This window comes from Gouania willdenowi, chromosome 21, assembly GCF_900634775.1.
Source record: "Gouania willdenowi chromosome 21, fGouWil2.1, whole genome shotgun sequence".
In the NCBI taxonomy this organism is placed as follows: Eukaryota; Metazoa; Chordata; class Actinopteri; order Blenniiformes; family Gobiesocidae; genus Gouania; species Gouania willdenowi.
Genome location: NC_041064.1, coordinates 15,024,324 through 15,034,306, shown reverse-complemented (window position 1 = coordinate 15,034,306; position 9,983 = coordinate 15,024,324).

The window sequence follows — 9,983 nt, the reverse complement described above, 5'->3', positions numbered from 1 at the left end:
CATGTTGAAAGTCTCAGGTCGATCTGAGCCTGATCCGCAGAGATTTTTGGGGAACACACAGACAAACAGAGATTCCTTGCTTTTTAGACTGATTTGTACATTTAGAATTAGGTAAGTGAATCAAGCAAACATTCTCAAACTGAGTTTATTGCTTTTAACTGTGATCAAATGTGTTTTTACACTTGGAGTTTCTTTCTTGGTATATTAACTGTTGCCTATGGGAACTCACAGCTACTTGCTATGAAAAAAAAGGGTGGGGGGGAGGAAGGAAGGAAAAAAGGCTCATTTAATGTGCAGGGTTCCTGTGGGTGATGGTGTGTGTGACCTGCTGAAGGCAGGCTTTTTCATTTTTCAAACCTTCCAACTTACATTTTTGCCATGGAAACGTTTGCATCAAAGATTCAATGCAGCTGGATTTACATTTGAGGACACAGATTATAGTAGTGAGGCAAGAAATAACAAAAGCAATCCTGACCTTTGATCTTTCTGCTACAGAGGGTCTCTCTCACTCACAGTTTGCCCTTCAGCAATATTGAATATCTTTTGTTTTATTATTTATTTTTTCACTTTGTCTACACATGCTGTCAAAGGTCAATGCTACAAGAAGTGTGATCTTTTTAAGACAGCAATGTATGTTTTGTTATTGCAATTAAATAAATACATTTATTTTATTGCATAATCAGAATCAGAAATGTTTAATGGCCAAGTACAGTTTTAAGGACAGTACAAGGAATTTGTCTTGGTAGATGGTGCACAAAACAAAAAAAAAAAAAACAAAGAAAACAAGAACAAAGAACCTGTGACCATTACCAGCCCTTCCTAAGGAAGGGTAAGAAACACTTTATTATAGGGATGATATAAAAAGTGAGGGCAGTGTTACACCTAAATTAGGGGGAAGGGAACAGGGAGGGTAGATTCAAGGTAGGAAATGGAAAGGGTGCACAAGAGTGAGTGTGAAATGTGAAGTTGTAGTTGTGCATATTGTGCTTATTGTGTCAGCCATTCTGGTGACAAGCATGAAGCTTAGGTATGATGGTGGTGGCTGTGGACAGAGGGAAGGAGTGAGTGGTAATACCCATAACAGGTATTTGGGATCAACGTGTCTAAGGTTAAGCCCAGTACAAGTTTTATCCCACAGGCGTGCCAGTGCAGCGTAGACCAAGTCTACAAATACGGTCATAATCTAGCATCAGATTGTATTGTGCTGCCGTAAAGCAGTACGTCTTGCCACCAGGTCAGAGGCAGGGAAAGTTACAAGTGCGATTTTCAGGCCAGAGACTGCAGGGAGAGATGAAAGACCCCCAAATCACCCCATAAACACTTGTATTACCCTCACAGAGACTACGGGAAGGATTTATTAAGGTGAAAAAGTTACTGAGTTCTGCTTTTAATCTTTTTTTCTAATGAAATAAAATGAATGTGTGGCATTGAAAAGTCTTTGATTTGTATAGTAAGAATATCCTCTTCCATAAATCTTTCTTTTGTTTTGAAATACCTTTATTTTTCAAATTCAATGCTCAAGTGTTTTTCAAAACTTTCTTTTTTTAAAAAAAAAACATATATTTACTAATATGTTATTTCTGCACCTTTTCTGAAGGCTTTGTGTGAAGTGCAAAAATCAAGCTGCCTAAACAGTCTGATATTCTATACTCAAGTTAAATGTCTATTCATATGGAGTAATTCAACCTGACTGAAGAATTGAGCTGTAAACATCCAGCAGTGGTTGCTTATGGTGGGAGTTAAAAAGAAAATAAAAATACAACAGTACTCAAACTGTGCCGCAGGGCTCAGGTTCAGTCATGATTTTAGCTCGTTTCCACTTTGAGTAGAAGGAAATCCTGTACACGGGTGACCTTCAGCTGAAATATAGAGCAGTGTAGGACCTTTGTCCTCCTGAAGGTGAAGACTTCAAAGATCATCAGGATTTTAAGACATTTTGCTGAATAGCTTTGGAGATTTTTTTTTCTTTTCCAATGCACAAAATGTCATCCTCATGAGAGCACTTAAAGGAAAAGTCAGAAGGTCGTCAAAGTCAGCCGGCCTCGTCTTTTTTCCGCCCCTTTGACTAAGACGTATCAAACCACTCTAACAAGGCTCACTGAGCAACAGCACCATTTCCTTGCAAGCATGGTTAAAAATACCAGCACATAGTACGTGCACTGCTCTTTCTACCTGGAAATGTCAGAAATGAAAACACAAGATATGAGACCGATGGGCATATTTGTAAATGAATGCTACCAGTACTATTGCAGAGTACATTCTGTTCCAAGTTGTAAAAGCCTGCTCCCTGTCTTTCAAACACAAAATGTAATTGTAATCATTTCTATACACAAAAGAAGTATTTGTTTTTTCATGTTTGTTAGTTATCCATTCAAAAAGCAGGTTAATGTGTACCATAAACTTAAGCCAATTAACATGGTACAATCAATATTTAAAGTGTAGTACGTAGCATGTGGTTTAGTTTAGTTAGCTAGTCGTTTATTAGGGTTGGGCATTATTGATCTAACGATACGATTCACAATTTTGTCATGACACGATATATCTCGATACTAGACAATTTGATATATATTGCGATATAGTTGAACAAGGCCTGTACCGGGCTATGCATTTTTTAGCGCGATTAAATGTTATTTATAATAATAAAGTGTTGTCTACATAACGTTAAAGTTTAGGTGGAATGGGAACAAAAACATGGTAACATGTTTTACCATTTTTTCAGATAGCCAATATTTCTATGTCCTGGACGAGGATTTATTTGAGTTTTTCCCCATGTTGTCATCATCAAACTGTGTTTTCCATTTCTCAACAGTTAATGGACTTCACTTGTATAGCACTTTAATCACCACTAGAGTTGTAATGTGCTATACATCAGTGTTTTGAGCCAAGGAACACCTATTCATAACAAAACAATCTTAAGGTACACCACCAACCAAAAAATGTTAGAAAAAAAATTAAACTTTGTAGCCTAAGTTAACAATATGAAGTCATTCTTATCAAAGTGTTTTTAATAGAAATCAAATGAACAACAACAAAATCTATTATGATTTTTTATTTATTTTTTAATAAAAAGTGCAATTAACAATTTTTATCTTGCATGTATATAATATATATAAATGCACAAGGATACTTTGCAACATGGATATGTAAAGCCTTTAACCCTGGGGGACCAGACGTGTACTTTCTGCTTATTCACTGTCTTAAATGATCAATATCTCATTCAGTTTAAATCCTAATTGCATGAACATTGGCCAGGAGTTTTATTTTATTGTCATGAAATATATCATTAAATATAAAAATACAATTAAAAACTTTATATTTAGGTCTGGAGTTGTTGAAAAGATCTGATGTGAGAAAAGTGGGGTATGAAGGGTACTGTTTTGGTATAAGTGCAGAGTGTAAGGTTTTTTTTTTTTTTTTTTTCAAAAAATGCTCATAGCTCTAAAAGTAATAATACATCAAAATCAATATTCCTATCAATTATTGACCTACTCAAGTCTATAATAACTTCATATGAAATATTCCACTTTGCCCCTTATTTTTGAAAAAAAAAAAAAAAAAATGCACATTTTGTGTTTTTATGACAGAAAGGGCATAAAAACATATATAAAAAAAAAACAGAAATATAATGAAAACTTTATATCAATGGTTAGGTCTGGAGTTGTTGAAATATTTGATGTGAAAAATTGGGGGGAAGATGGGTAAATTACTGTATATACAAAATTGTTATGACAGTTTTATGAAGGTTACCGTTTTGGTACCTAAGCTGAAAAAGTGTAATATTTTCTAAAGGTGCCCAGAGGGTTAATTGATATACCAACGTTTAAGTTAAAGATGACTAATCTACCAACTTGGTCACAACATTAGGCATCGTGACCAGCGTGACCACCCAAGTGTGAACCAACATCTAGAATAACTTCTTGCTGCATGTGAGGCAGTTTTTGCTGAAAATACCTCATTTCTTTTCCAAGTCAGTTTCTCTTTTTCTTTTTTTTTTGTTTTAACATGTTTGCGGAGCCATATTAACTGTGGATTATGCGACACACTCTCACGCTTCTTTTGGGTCAGTGCTGTTGGCTATTTGATCACCAGGCACCGGGGATTTCTTCAGCTGCCGGCTTTGCCCACAGCAAATGTTCAACACAGTCTGCAGCAACTGCTTGGATACACTTGAGGCTGGAATGTGAAAACATTATGGGAATAGATGACTTTAAATCGAACTTTTTTTTTTTTTTTTAACTGCTTTTCCTCCCTCTTAAGCAGATGCTGCCAGATTTATGTGCTATCCAAACATTCCAGTTAATGAGGCATTTGGAATCAAACTCCAACACATTTTTTAAAAGCAGCAGCAGTAGCAGTGACAGGTACGTTTTCATAAACAATATAAGCAGAGACTAATTGTGTGATGCACAATGAATTCAAATGAATCCAAAGTAGAGGGAAAAAAAAAAACTTAAAAAAAGTGGCATTTTCTTCTATAACATGTCCGGATTATATAAAGGTAGTGTTGTGTTCAAGACCGCACTATCCGAGACCAGAATGCACCAAGACCAAGACCGAAACAAGCCGAGACCGAGAACGGAGAAAAAAATTTAAATTTAAAAAAATATATATATAAATAAAATTATGACAAGGTTCGACAGTTAAATAACATTCTCTCTTTACTTTTAGTTTCTTTTAAATACATTTGACGGAGAAAAAAGGTGCCTGCAAAAAATTAATTAAAATATTAAAACTACTACTGCTACTGAAAAGTTCACAATTATTCTGCATATTTGAAAACAAGATTTTTATGTCAGCTGAATGTACAGCAAGTGTTTAAAAGCATTTCTGCCAAGAAATAACATGGTGAAAATAAATAAAACAAACTCAAACCCTGGAACCGTCATGTGACAAATCAATCAACAGTTCTTGTTGAGAATTATTATTATTATTCTGGATACAGTGTAAACAGAAACTATAAAAAAATAGTTATATTGTGAACCTATTTATATTGTAGGGAAGATATTATATACAAATATGTAATTGGAGTCTAAAGCCACAAAAAACACCACTTTAAAAAGATAATAGACTAATATAAGACCTCTTTACATTTATTTGAGTCATTCTGCGCTTGCGCGACTTCAGAATCAGAATCATCTTTATTCGCCAAGTGTATGTTGTACACACGAGGAATTTGACTTGCGGCGATGATGCGCTGGTGATGACATAATTTATTAAGAGCCTTAAAAGACATGGATATAATGAAAAGAGTGGACAGAGGCATAAACATGCAGACTTTCACATGGACACACACCGACTTATTAAACACACATGGACCTCGGTAAACGAAACAGGCTTCACAGGATGGCAGGAACTAGGACCCAGAGGCGGAATAAGTGCGTCTCCGTACTGCATGCACAGGCTGTAATATCATCAGTTTATCATTTTACCTGTTGTTAGAGCTACTGTCTTTACCAGGGAGATAATATTTATTCCTGGTGATTGTTTTACTGGGATTTTTACCGGTGATTAGTTTCTATCTCCCTTCTGCTCCGCAGTCCAAACTGATTAAGGAATCATTAAGGAAGGTTGCGGTCATTATACGGGCTGGTTTAAAGAATGAATAAAGGATTGTTTCAACCCGTTCCTCTCCTTGTTATTATCACATTATAAAAAAGTTTAAAAATAGCAGAAATTAGTGCTGGTCTCGAACGGTCTTGAGGGAAAATTCCGAGTTCGGGCAGCCCGAGTCCGAGACAAGACTGAATCAAAATGCTTCCGAGTCCGAGACGAGACCGAGACCTTTAAAATTCGGTCTCGAGACCAAGACGGGTCTTGACTACTACAACACTATATAAAGCCTCTTCAGCTTCTTCTCTGCAGTCTTCTGGAGTTCAGGGTGTTTCCTTATTGAACACTTCATTATCTGGGGATATCTCCAGCTCATTCTTCATGTTTTTAGGAACACTCTGAGGAGAAGAGAAGGAGTAAAAAAAAACAAAGACACTTCATAGTTTGTTAAATTCTTTGAGGTCTTTAACTCGCGCTTCATGAATAAATCAAAACCGTGAAGCTCCATGTCTCTGGGTACCATGTCATATCATCTTTCACAAGATAAAACCCACACAGTGACAATGATAAACAAGGCAACGGAAACGCAAACCCAGTTCTACTTCGAATTATCTCGACAACACCGAACAAAGAAAAGAAAAAAGATTCATACAGTATATGCTAATTGTGTCTTTTCACTGCTTATTTAGAGGATTTCCACAAGTCGCCAGCTATTTCGATGTTAGTTTAATAATACCATGAAAATATTCTGTTGCTTTCTGAGGAAATGTCTCCATCTCTGAGTGTCCTTGAAAAGCTCTTACTTTATCAAGGTCATCTCATAACTGCTATTGATGAGCACTTTCAAAGCCTTATTATTCCTGTGGTTTGTGCCCCAAATAATGAACAATCTAGATCCTCTCTAATGCTATAAACTTCTTTCTTTCCGGCATCTCTGACAATAACATTAATGGCATATGTCATGTCTCCTTTAGGTCCTCTTGGACCCAATATTCCCTCATAAACCTGATATATCTGTTCAATAACCACCTCTGAACAAATGGCACATACGTCCTCCAAGAAATGGTCTTTGTCTCCGTCAACTGCAGAAGGAGTCGACCTCCTTTAAAGTGTGAAGGTCTTTGTTATTTTATGACAGTGGTAATAATCTGCTGTGGAGCAGGGACAAAAAAGAAGAAAAAAGAATACTAAACTACAGTTAAGAACTGCAAGTCATGTCCTCACCTGTCCCTTGGACTCTAGTAGACATGGACAGCCCCCGTAGGAAACTTTAGCAGGTCCCTCAGCAGCAGAATGAGACTACTGTAAGGAGCGCTATTACAGCTCCATTCCATCTAAACAAAGCCTCAATTGTCAAATAAAGCATGTTTATTGGATGACTGCTGGGTATCTGAAACAGTAAGTGGTGTAGTGTACTGGTACATAGGGGTGGACTGGGACCAAAATCCAACCCTGGCATTTTCTGTCCAGAACAGCCCACTACAATATCAGAGGACACCATGTAGAAGTCGTTAATAAGTCAGTTATTCTCAACTTGTGGCTCTTTATGTCTTAATAGGGCCCGAGCAACAACGGTGCGTAGAACCCTATTGTAATGCACTGAGTTATTTTTATTTTATTTACGGCCAAATGATTGCATTTTTGAGGGCATAAACACGTTCAAAAACTGATGAACATTTGAACGCATATTAGGACTAGCGAAAAATTTGATATTTTGGGGGAATTTGACATGTGAATGGCAAAATGACTCAATGGCGCTCTCTTGAAAATTGTATTTGCTCCCAGCTGGCACTGATGACATCATCACTGTGGAATTTCTGCAAAATTCTGACATCATCACTCTCTACAGTGATGATGTCAGAATTCTACAGTAGAACTAGTGATGATGTCAGGATTTTGCAGTGTACTGAAGAACTATTACTTCAGTACACTGAAGAACTATTACTTCAGTACACTGAGGATTTCCCTGATTATTTATTTCTACCACAAACACACATTCCCAAAGATTACACAATAAAACCTTATCGTCTAATGATTTACATCTGTTTTATACCCACTCAGAAACAAATCATGCATCTCCAGTTATGGTTTCACCCAACCCACCCATTCATAGTCATAGCGCCACCTATTGGTAAAAGGAAATCACAGGCATTCAATTTGCACAGAACATCGCAGGAAAATTTGTGATATAATCCTTGAAAATGGTCGGCTACGTCTAAACACTTTAAAATTTCTGCCACACCCCGACACGCAACACACCTAACGTGCGCCACTTCCCGACATGTGTGTGGTTGCAAGGGCCCGTTCATCGCTGCTTGCAGCTTTAATCTAAATTATTATTTCCCTCAGAAAACCTTAAACGGTGGAAATTTTAACACCTTTTTACCTTTTTCCTTTTTTTGTCCCATTTTTTGCCCTTTTTCAGAACTTTTTTCAGACTTTAGCTTTCAATTGCCAATAAATATCCTCTTTTTTTCCCGATTTTTGACACTTTTATCCAATTTTTGCCTTTTCTTAATTTTATTTGGCCACTTTTCATCCCAAGAAGCTATCTTTTTCCCAATAAATATCACTTGTTTTCTTTTTCTCTACATTTTGTCTCTAGTTGTTCCACGTTTTTGCCATTTTTCACTATTCGTTGACACATTTTTCCCATTTAAGCTACCCTTGGCCATTACATACAACCTGATTCCTCTTCATTTGCCCATTTTTTGGCCACTCTAGACTGCTTTTAGGCAATTTTAGTCACTTTTCACATTTTTCTTGCCACTTTTGGACCATTTTTGGCCATCTGTTACCATGTCTGCCTCCACTCACTTGTTAAAAAAAACTTAGTCGACCGAACTGGCCCACTTTGGGTGTTTTGATTGATTATCTTACTATTAAATGTTAATGATATGAATGTGTTTTGTTGCACATGATTACTTTTAAAATGTGTGCTGTATTCTCCTTCCTGTACTTTTCTTCAAATTGATTCTAAAACTCAATAATTGACACATTCTTTGGAACCATTTCATTGTCTTAATGTTCCTAGAATGACTGCAAGCACTTTATTCCAAACTAATGTGAAGTAACATAATAAAGCACAAACGTGTGGAGTCGGTGTGTGCCACAAACTGCGAGCAAGCCGCTTTCAGTCAGCGCAAGCCGCCCCGAGTCAGAAAGAGAGAGTGATAACAGACGGAATAAATAGCTTCTTAAAAATGATCTAAGGTGAAAGAACAGACCAATTCAGTGTGGACGGAGTGTGTCTGCTCTGCATCGGCTGAGATCGGCTGCTTGTGTTTGAGCAGCAGCTGTGACTCTGACCCTCTTACTGTCCTCAGCAGCGAGTGATACGTGCTTTCATGTAACTAAAACACCAGAAACTATCCAATAGCACAAGTCCCTACATTTGTTACTAGTCTCTATGGAGAAAACAGTCGCAAAGAGTTCCACAGTGTGCGCGTGCATGCAGAGTTTCGTTCAGGAGGGGAGGGGGGAGCGTGGAGCGCCTCACAGTTCTACAAACCCCAGCTTTAAATTAGGTTTTTTTTTTCCCCTCTTTTTTCCCTTTTTCTCTTGTAAAACTACTGTAACTAGGTCACATACACTACAGACTGACTTACTGTTGTATATGATGAAGAACATAAAAAGTGCTCTGCATTATCTCCTCCTTTTGTCCAGTCTTGTCCCTTCTCTCTGATTAAACGAGCTGTAATAGAGTTGTCTCTTGTGAATACATTTTGATTAACAGTAAAATCTGCTGCAGTTTGCCAGATCGAGAATACAGCTGCAGCTCCTATATTTAACATATGTATGAGAAGCACATTTAATTACAAGTTACAAAATCAGAAATGCATTGTTACATTTGTTTGTAATTGCCGTGAAGGATAAAGTTAATTCCGATGCACATAGGAAACTCTTTGTTTGCACCAAATTTGGTCGTCAAGGATAAAGGTTGAAAAGGGAAAGTCACAAGCATAGAACATCAGCAAATTAGAGTCACTAATCAAGGATTTTAGTTTACAGCCCTAATTTGAAAGCAAATGATGTACACAGTATGCTGAACAGGAGGGATGTAATGATTTTCATTTATTTAATTGGCGGCCTGATGCAGCCGCACTTTCTTGGCAGGCAGGAGACGTTTCATATTAATTTACCGGTGTGTATTGTTTGAATCAAAGCTTGACATTCACCCAACTAATCTGAACACTAACCTTTCTTTTCTTTAGGGGCTTTGTGCAACAACACTAGGTGTGGTTTTAATTTTGTGGCGTAAAATGGCTCCCTTAGTACATCTCTCATCGCAGTTTATGCAAACAATATACAGTGACTCTACATAGTCTAACAACTAATGATACAATGCAGCTATTCAGCTTTTACCCTTGAACTTGAGTATCTTTATAATGTGTATTCAATCTTCTTCCTTCAGAACACTTTACCTGATATTT